The sequence below is a fragment of the Rhinopithecus roxellana genome, chromosome 3 (genome assembly GCF_007565055.1).
Source record: "Rhinopithecus roxellana isolate Shanxi Qingling chromosome 3, ASM756505v1, whole genome shotgun sequence".
Classification (NCBI taxonomy): domain Eukaryota; kingdom Metazoa; phylum Chordata; class Mammalia; order Primates; family Cercopithecidae; genus Rhinopithecus; species Rhinopithecus roxellana.
Window position 1 is genome coordinate 7,599,790 of NC_044551.1, and position 7,380 is coordinate 7,607,169.

A 7,380-nucleotide genomic window follows, 5' to 3' on the forward strand; every position below is an offset into this window, starting at 1 on the left:
TTAAAAAGTCTGTATTTGTTTTGATACTTTTTTTATTTTTCATTTTTTTGCAAAGCAACATAGCAACAATGTTGATTGTAAAGCTTGCCTGATGCTGTGATCACAACCGTGATAAACATCATTTGCATATCAGTAAGAAAAACAAAACAGGAGATGAGTTCTTACAAAAAAAAGCAGATTCTAGAGATTTCATTCTGTCTGCATTTCTCCTTCCACACAAGTTCTCCTTTAGCTTAGCTGACTGCAATCTTGTTTTCTTCCAAGAAGTGAAGAAACTGGTTTTGGAAATGCTGTCAGTAGCACCTGGTTTTTCTACATCTGCACTGATACCTGGTTGGGAGCCATCCATCTTAGAGTAGGGCAAATCTGCTACTGCAGCATCACGGCATTGGCAAACTTGTTCTGGCAGATGGGACAAGAATGCTGTGTCTTAATGGATGTGTTGGTTCAGTGAACCCCGAGGTGTGTCTTCAGGTTACCTTTGGTAGAAATGGCGTGGCCACAGATCTTACACTGGATTAATCTCTCCACGCTGTGGGTGCAGTAATGCATCTTGAGGGAGCTTTAGCAGCTTAAGAATCGGTGGCAAATGAGACATTTGTTGGGGTCGACGGTCATATTCCCTTGGAAGCCACCAGTCCTTGGGGAATTATGGTTTCCTCCCACCCCAGGATGTGTGGGTCCACCCTCATTTTCTGGAGAAGGCCCAGGCTGCAAGTTGGTTGGCAGGGGGCCACCCTTGAGGTCCTTGGGGTTAGTCACCAAAGAGGGATTCTCAGGTAGCCCTACCAAGGGGGTTACAAGGACAGGTATGCTGTCTAGAAAGATACTTGATTCATCTACAGGAAGGGGTCCAGAGAGTACATAGGGGATGCCATTGCTTGTTGCCACTTTGTCCTAGAGCTCAGCCGACAGCTGGGGGTTTGCCTTCACCTAGGGATGAAAGTGCACCTTGAGGTCGTTCTTGGTGGCGAAACGATGACCACAGACAGAGCACACGAAGGGTCTCTCTCCAGTGTGGGAGCGGAAGCGGATCTGTAAGGAGCTATCAGTCCCGAAAACCTTGCCACAGCACTTACACTTAGGCTTGGAGAGGACTGCCTCATCTTTGGATTTGACCTCCTCCACGGAGATGTTCGGTGGCTTCCCCTTCCCTTGGATAGGTCTAGTGCCACAGAGGAGAAAGGGCCCTGGAAGAACACCGAGCCCGGGGCCTGAGGATGTAAAGCATTGGGGAGGCGGGACATGACGTTTGGGAGCACCCAGGTCCCATCCGGCTTCCGAACAAAGGGCGTCAGCCCTGGGGACAAGGAGCTGGCGGCAGAAGGCATGTTGGCGTGAGGTAGCTTGGCTTGTTTCAAGGTGTCCAGAGACAGACCTTGGCTTCCAGCTTTCTGGCTGAGCACAACCACAGCTGCAGAAACCTGCTGGGACATGTGACTGCCCAAGGTCTTCAGGGTGTTGGCCCCGCCCCGCTGGAGTGCAGGCATGAGCGGCTCACGTGTTCACCGGGATGCGGATCTGCTCGGTGAGCTGGGTCTGCTGTAGCTGCCTCTGCTGCTGCAGACACTGTATCGGCTCGAGGATGCTGTTGGCGCCAGGCACAGGGGCAGGCAGGGCATCTGCGCTCCACTGATTCACCGCCACCTTGGTGCCCCGTAGCGCCTGCAAGGACATGTCAGTGTTGGCCACTTTGCCTTTGGGTAAATATCTTATGTACTGGGGGGTGGGTGGCAGGGCCATCTTTGTCTTTAGATACATCACAGATTCTGCACCAGCTTCTCCTTCATGTCCCCTGAGCTGCCCCCATTCTCCCTGTGACCATCCTCACTGCTTGGACTGGGTGGCTGGTGGCTCAGTACAGCTCCAGAGATGTCTTCTGAAGGCACTGGACCCTCGCCATCATTCATGATGAAGACAGGTGGATTTTTAGTGCAATTTTTCTTATGTTCCAACAACTCAGAGGCGCTAAAGAACTTGCACAGCATTTCTCACAGACTTGCGTCTTCTCCCACTGAGCACCAAGCTCCCCCGCCGCCGATGCCCTGGGGGTCACATCTACAAATTCCGGGGTCAGCTGCTGCGGCTGCTGCTTGCCCAGGTCCTCCTCCGAGGTGATCCGCTGGGGTTTCGCCTGCTTGGGCCCCGACGTGGTGCGAGCCCAGGCGCCAGGAGAGCCGCAGTTATTTGCTCTCTCTGCCACAAATTCCAGAGTTGGGAAATTTACCCATCTTCCCCGCTCATTTTCATTCTGACTTATCTGGACACTCCCTCTATCCCCAGGAGAATACTCTTCTGCATTGCCAAGAATATATTGATTTGAGAATCTTTCTTTAACAAAATTCACATCTTTATTAGTTTTCCATCATTGTACAAATCTTCGTGGCTATGGCTACCTTACCGCCCCTCCAGCCCCGCAAATCCAAAGTATAAATATTAGAAAAGTAAACCTGTAAATATGACAAAGATGTAAAATGGCCAGTTTTGTCATAGGTCAGTTCTTAACATTGAAAATCCTTCTGCCAGTGTCTTTTATTTTCTGCTATTATCTCAAATTGGTTTTTCACGAGAATCCAGCAGAATACAGAAGAAGAAAACTTAGAACCAAAGGACTCTCAACCAACAGCGGTGGTGGACACTATTTAGTTTTTTCTACGGCTGGAAAAGGAGAGCTCATGTGGGTTTTCACAGCTTCCTTAAAAATGCAGGACTATGACTCCAAGCTCTCAAAATATCTGGAGGGAGAGCTGTGAGCATACTGGAGAATTCACTGAGAAATCTGGGCTCGAAGGAGAACAAATTATGATTCCTTAAAAAGAATAGGAGTGGGCATCTGGGAACTGGTAGCTTTCTTTCTAAGAAAGAAATTGTTCTGCTTTTTGAGTAAGACAAGACAGAGCTATAGGTGAAATTCTATACATACTACTAAGAATGAATTAAACATTTATATCAGATATTCTACATAGTATTATATGTCTATATTTATTGATTATCCTAAATCATATTATTCTAAACAATCAGGGGTTTTAGCTAAAAGATAAGTCTTTTTAATTCTATATAGAATGAAAGACTAGAATTCCTTCTTAGGTAGTATCCCATTCCCACATGCCTTACAAGTTGGATCTCGGAAACATGATGCTCTTACCACCTCTTTGCTGATGCTAGAGACGATTGCAACTGCAGCTACTGAAAGGAAAATTTTAACTGTGAAGCATCGAAGTTGCCTGGAGCTTTGCAGCTCTGAAGCAGAATCTATTGTTGTTTTGTTTTTGCTTTGTCCATTCCGTTTGACTACATGTAGACAAAGTTTAAGAGGACAAAAAGTAGACAAAAGACAAACACTAACAAAGGAAAGTCCAGAAAGACCGTTCAAAACAAAGACTCTCTAGTTCCAAGTCCTTTCTATTTCTATATAAACTCGAGGCAATCACTCACTAGTCTTTTATATTTCTGTCTTCTTGACTTGAATTAAAATGTGTCATGCTAAGAATCCAATTACTTCACCAGAGACAAAATTTCATTAGTCACCAAAGAGCAATAAAATGCTGCTGTGTTCAAGGAGGTTCAAACATGTTGTCATCATTGCGAACTCAGCAACAGTCTAGACTATATAACCACTTGTTATCAGAAACCAGTCAGAGAAACTCCTGGAAGGAATAAATCCCTCATATGGCTTCAGTCCCACCTCAGCTCTCAACACCCTCACTCTCTCCACTCCAATCATTACTTTTATTTCAGTTCTTCAAATACTGCAAGACTTCTCTTATGTCTGGGTCTTTGAATATACAGTTGCTTTTGGATAGAATATTCTTCTACTTCTCACTTTATTCATTCCTCTTTCAGATCTCATATCAGTATCACTTCCCTCAGGGAGTCCTGCCTGGGTCCCTCTCACAGCATATCACCCAGCAGAGCACCACCACATTAGTAATTCATTACTTAATGTGTATGGGCCTTGCTGGACTCTGCATTTCATGAAAGAAGGGGCTGTCTCTATTACCACCCTATCCCTGAAACATGGTAAAATTCCTGACACTCAGGGACACTCATAAAGATTTATTGACTAAATAGATAAATGGACAGAACACTTAGATGTGCAACTAAGACTTAATCTAACATCAGATTAATTTATGACTATTCTATATGGACTGATAGAGTCAAGAGTCAGCTAGTGACAAGAAGCACGAAAACAGCTAAATTTCCACAAGGCCAAAAGCAAGGAGACTCTTCAGCCCTTGAGGTCAAAAACCAAATATGAATTTGGAAAATTGTGCCACTAAATCAACCAAGAAATAAAGTTGTTTAAAATGCAAGAAATGATCAACTATAACTCAACTTAAGGAAAGTCCAAGAAGTTGTGTGTGAAGCACTTTTGGTTTGTTCTTGGTTCATTTTCTTTTTTGAAACTGAGTCTCACTCTGTCACCCAGGCTGGCTGGAGTGCAGTGGAGCAATCTTGGCTCACTGCAACCTCCACATCCTGGGTCCAAGCGATTCTCCTGCCTCAGCCTCCTGGGTAGCTGGGATTACAGGCACATGCCACCATGTCCAGTTAATTGTTTTGTATTTTAAGTAGAGACGGGGTTTCACTATGTTGGCCAGATGGTCTCCATCTCTTGACCTCGTGATCCGCCCACCTCGGACTCCTGAAGTGCTGGTATTACAGGCGTGAGCCACCATGCCCAACTTCTTGGTTCATTTTCAAAACACCATGTGGGAGTCTTGGCATATTGAAGCAAACATGATAGATTAAAAGTAGAAAATGTGCATAAATATTAGATCAGAAAACAAAGGCAAGCAAGTCAAGCCTTTGGAAAAGGAGTTTTTAGAAGGACTAGAAGAGGACTCTAAGTGTTCAAAAGTGATCTAAAAGTGACCTGAAACAGGAATAAAATGAAATAAATGCAGCCTACTTTATTGATTATTCAGTACATGCTTTGCAAGGTGATAAACATTTTGTAGGCATTGCCTCTTTAGTCCTCAGAATCCCCTTGCAATAAGATAGGCACCATTGCACTCTCACTTTATAAGCGAGGTAACAGGTTCTAAACGGTTAAGTAATTTTCCTACGCTTATAGATAGTGCGAAAACCCGTGTTCAAATCCATATTTCTGGAGCTAAAATTCTTAAACTCACTGCACTACAAATCACCCAAATCTAAGACTCCTGCATCCCGTTTCTTCTAAATCCAAATCAACATCTGCCCCCTCAGTGACACAACCACCCTGCATTGCTTTCCCAAGTGTTCTGGTGAAAACACTCAGGAAGAGTTATTGTCTCCAGAGCAGCCACAGAGCATTCCATAAAGAAACGCAAAGAATAACTCCAAAATTTGGTGAGCCAGTTCTGTGGGCACAGCCCTGCTGTTGAGGCTCAGAATGAGACTACATTAGGAAAATATTTAGGTATTTTTTTTTAATTTTGCACATGTGTCATTGTGTGAGTGTGCTTCTATGTGTGTTTGTGTACATATGTATAAGCCTAAATGCTCTGGAAGAATTCACACCAAACCTCTAACAGTAGTGATTAATGGGAACAAGTATAGAATTAGAAACAGGAATGAAGAAGAAATGTTTCTTTTTAGGCTTCATACTTCTATCATATTCATAATTTTTACGAGGTAATTAAGTCATCATTTAATTTTCTTAAAAGGCATCTAACTCATGTTTCTGCTGGATAAGAGAATGATCTTATATTAATTGCAGCTATGACAAGTAGCTCTCTCCTCTTACCCACCTGCAGTGCTGCACAGCTTCCTGATACTTTTCCAGGGGATACTCCCTTCCTTACTTCTGCTGGAGCAATTTCAGCCTATTGCTTTTTTTCCTTTCTTCATGTACTAACTGCTACGATCAAAGCCACTAAGGCCCCATTTAATTTGGCTGCAATAAACCTATTCTTAACCACTCCCAGAATACTTCAGGGCACTATGATCTCTTTGGCCACAAAAATTTGGCTGTAACTAGGGCTCAAAGATATTCTGCCTTCAAATAAGCAGCCCATACCAGTGATAGCCATGGGTTCTATCTAGTCCATTAAATTTCATGTCAACTCACCTGTAGGATTAAACCTGAAATTATCTTTAATTTGTCTTGTCTTTCTCGTTTCCCAAATATCCAGGTTCTGTTTCCCCACATTATCATTTTATTAAATACACAATTAACACATGAATATGCTCTTTATAAAAGAGGAAAACCACACGGAAGTATATCAAAAAGGTAAGACCATCCCTTGACTGTTTCTCTAATTGCAAAGTTTGTCACTAAAAATTGTTTGTGTGCATCCTTCCAAATACATTCCAATGTGTTTGTAACATAATTACATAATATTGTTTTGTGACTTGCTCTTTTCATTCCTTCATTCCCAATATATTTCAGGTCCTTTCAAGTCAGCGTATTTGACTCCGCTTAATTTCTTTTAATGGTTCCATGGTATTTATGGTATGATCATATCCTAATTAATTTAAGCTCTACTGTACTGATGTAAATCTGGAACATTTCCACATTTAAACTCTTACAAACAAGGCTGCAATGAACACCCTAATACATAGATCTATATGTGAATTTTTAGTTTTTCTCAAGAATAGTTCTTAAAAATAAAATTATTTATTGTCAGTTTTGATAAATATACCGAACTGCCACCTAAAAATGTGCCACTATTGTTTCATTCTCTAGCTTTATGGATTTTCTATATCTGAGGTAAGGAGATAAGCCAAAAGAGTCCCCGCATTCCTTGTGAAGTATTCTTCCTTTTCAAAATTACCTTAGCGCAATTCTCATTTAGTCAACTTTACAATCAGGCTTTCAAGTTCCACTAATTTTTTTTGTAAAGCAATAAAAGAATGAAGAACTGAAGTTCTTGGTTCCTTGGGCTTGCACTCACTCTGTGTTCCACCCTGTAAGAGAAGCAGCCAGCACCCTGGAACGGCAGACCTCTGACCTGGTGGGCACCAACGTCGGGAAGGCCAGCCTCATCCTCTTTACCTAACGTCATGCTCAGGGCAGCCTGGCCAAAGGGTTCTCTGGATCCCAGCTTGGCTCTCTGGATCCCACCTTGCCTGTGGACTTCAGGTAAGAGTGGCATCAAGGGTCTCAAAGAGCAAGACAGAATGGGAGACTGGGCTATGACATCAGCCTGTCCCTGTCATCTATGCGAGCCTAGGGAAGTCACAGCTCCCTCCCTCATTGGTTGGTAATACTGGTTTCACTACTGTAACTGCAGAGGCTTGCTATAAGGACTAGAGAGTGTCAGAAGGGTCTAGCAGAGTACCTGCAGCAAGTTAAGTGTACAGTGGTTTAAAAAAGACAGGGGTACTTGTTTTCACTCATTTTCCATTGACTCCTTCAGGAACCTAGAGTCCGGTGATTTCTCCTCTCCACTC

General features: G+C 43.1%; 1 pseudogene; it reads right to left on the bottom strand.

Moving 5' to 3' along the window:
* Nucleotides 1-369: 369 nt before the first annotated feature.
* On the bottom strand, nt 370-6,992 carry LOC104657081 (annotated as a pseudogene).
* Between the last annotated feature and the right edge of the window lie 388 nt (nt 6,993-7,380).